We start from the raw sequence: 2,802 nt of genomic DNA, 5'->3' as shown, positions 1-2,802 counted from the left end.
TCGCGGTTTTGGACTCCGTTTGATATTGATTTCCTGCGATATAAAAAAGAAGCAAAAGCAGCAACTGGCACTGGGCACTATGTCAATAGGTTAGTCCCAAAAAGTGATATAAAGTTGCTATAAAATGATTATAAAACATCCAAGAATGATAATATAACAGCATGAATCCTTCATAAATTATAGATACGTTGGAGACATATCAAGTGCGAACATCTAAGTTGTCGAACTCTTTCCCGTTATCTGTCTAGAACGCGAGAATGAGACAACCAAAGTGCATGAAAACATAGGAGTAGAAATCGGCGAGAGTGGAGATGACATCCGACATACGACGCAACTAGAAAGTCCACACATAGTGCGAAAAATCATCACGTATAACAAGATAATAAAGATAACCTGTATCCAAACATCACTATGAATTAACTCAAACGGGTACAATACAACATGAGAAGATGCCCTAAACATAAGATGAGCATGTTTTCCGAGGCGACATGCATGACACGAGTGATCCTCGATCTTACTACACGTGAAAGAAAAACTCCGAAGTATATGACGTAGGGTGGCGGGGTTGGGATGACCCAAGCGAGCGTGCCAAGGATCCACTCCGGTGGCGAGAGCAACAGGGGCGGTGGGGCTGGTGGAGGCGGTGGAGTGGACCGGGTAGAGGTTGTTGTCGGTGTCAAAACCGGCGGATCTCGGATAGGGGGTCCCGAACTATGCGTCTAAGGCTAATGGTAACAGGAGGCGGGGGATACAATGTTTACACAGGTTCAGGCCCTCTCTATGGAGGTAATACCCTACTTCCTACTTGATTGATCTTGATGAATATGAGTATTACAAGAGTTGATCTACCACGAGATCGTAATGGCTAAACCCTAGAAGCTAGCCTACGATTATGATTGTTGTTCTTGTCCTACGGACTAAACCCTCTGGGTTATATAGACACCGGAGGGGGCTAGGGTTACACAAAGTCGGTTATAGAGAAAGGAATCTACATATCTGAATCATCAAGCTTGCCATCCACGCAAAGGAGAGTCCCATCCGAACACGGGAAGAAGTCTTCTATCTTGTATCTTCATAGCCCAACAGTCCAGCATATATATATAGTTCGGCTATCCGAGGACCCCTTAATCCAGGACTCCCTCAGTAGCCCCTAAACTAGGCTTCAATGACGATGAGTCCGGCGCGCAGATTGTCTTCGGCATTGCAAGGCGGGTTCCTTCTCCGAATACTTCAAAGTAGATCTTGAACACAAGAATCGTGTCCGGCTCTGCAAAACAAATTTCACATACCACCGTAGAGAGTATAATATTCCACGAGTCCAATCCGCTGACAACTTTTCGTAGCATGACATCACGCCATGGCCCGGTCATTATTTGAACCATTTTTTAGCCTGCCACTTCGTATTTCGAGGTGCGGTTTCATTGGCATGTCTTGTCAAAGCAGAGATTGTTTCCTCTTATCACGGGATTCTCGTCAATACGGGTATGGGTAACCCAACCGTGCCATCTGCACGACGCTTGGGGAATAGGCGAGTTTTAAGGCGAGTGGGGAGGCACATGACTTTTACTGCCTGTATAAAGGGATAAGGATTCATCCTAGTTCACCCACGCCTTCTCCTTCCTCTGCCCATCCATTCTCGAGCTCCAACGCCCAAGCTTCTGCCTTCTCCGCCAAAAAAGCACTCCAATCATGTTCGGATCCGGAGTAGGAGGCAACTGGATGGCCTCCTCCATCAAGGAGAAGGACATCAAGAAGCTCCGGGAGGCTGAGTACCTAGCCAAGGAAATCATCCATCGACTTCCGGCCAAGGGACAGATTGTCCCCACCCCAGAGCCCCAAGAGAGGGTGGTGTTCCTTACACACTTCGTCCGCGGGCTGGGATTCCCCCTCCACCCGCTCGTCCGCGGACTGATGTACTACTACGGGCTGGACTTCCATGATCTGGCCCCCAACTCCATCCTCAACGTATCGGTGTTTATCGTCGTGTGTGAGGCCTTCCTCCACATCCCACCTCATTTTGGACTATGGCTGAAGACTTTTAATGTGAAGCCAAAGGTGGTGAGCGGTCAGCAAGTAGAGTGCAGAGGCCATGGTGTGCAAGATGCCCAATGTCACTTGGCCCGGTCGCTCCTTCGTGGAGACTGTCAAAGGATGGTAGGCAGGATGGTTCTACATCATTAAGCCGCGCGGCACCAACTGGGCGGAGGCTCCCGCATTCCGATCCGGAGTCCCAATGTGACTCACCTCCTGGCAAGAGAAGGGCCTCACCTGGGGCTCTTCGATGAGCTGACCGTGCTCCATGCACGCGTCCAGAGCATGATAAATAAGAAAGTCAAGCTCGTCAACGTGATTCAGGTTATGCTCGTTCGCTGGATCCTTCCGTGCCAACGCTGGACTTGCTATTTGTGTGAGTTTGATCCGGCCAAGCACCAGACGCTACTAGAGATCTTCGTCATGACGCATGAAGACATCTGGAAGGTGCTCTTCAAGGCCAGCGAGACGCCACCGCCCACGACCGAGGACCGCGGGCATAGCTTAACTCGTCTTGCTAATCCAGTAAGTTCTTTCATGCTTTCAAGGTGTACCCTTTACCTACATATTCGAGGAAGGCATCTAAGCCTCCTTATCAATTTTTCCAGAACTGGACAGAGATAGCAAAGCGGACTAATTGTCCGGCTCCGCTGCCTGAAGGCCCAGAAATTCCGCTTCTGACAAACATGTTGTTTTCGGCGCCTTATCGGGTGCCGGAGAAGAAGGCCAAGAAGAAGGCCATGGGGACCATAGGTGGTCTCCGCCGCAAGG

The sequence above is a fragment of the Triticum aestivum genome, chromosome 2B, assembly GCF_018294505.1.
Source record: "Triticum aestivum cultivar Chinese Spring chromosome 2B, IWGSC CS RefSeq v2.1, whole genome shotgun sequence".
Lineage (NCBI taxonomy): Eukaryota > Viridiplantae > Streptophyta > Magnoliopsida > Poales > Poaceae > Triticum > Triticum aestivum.
Note: the sequence above shows the minus strand (reverse complement) of the source record.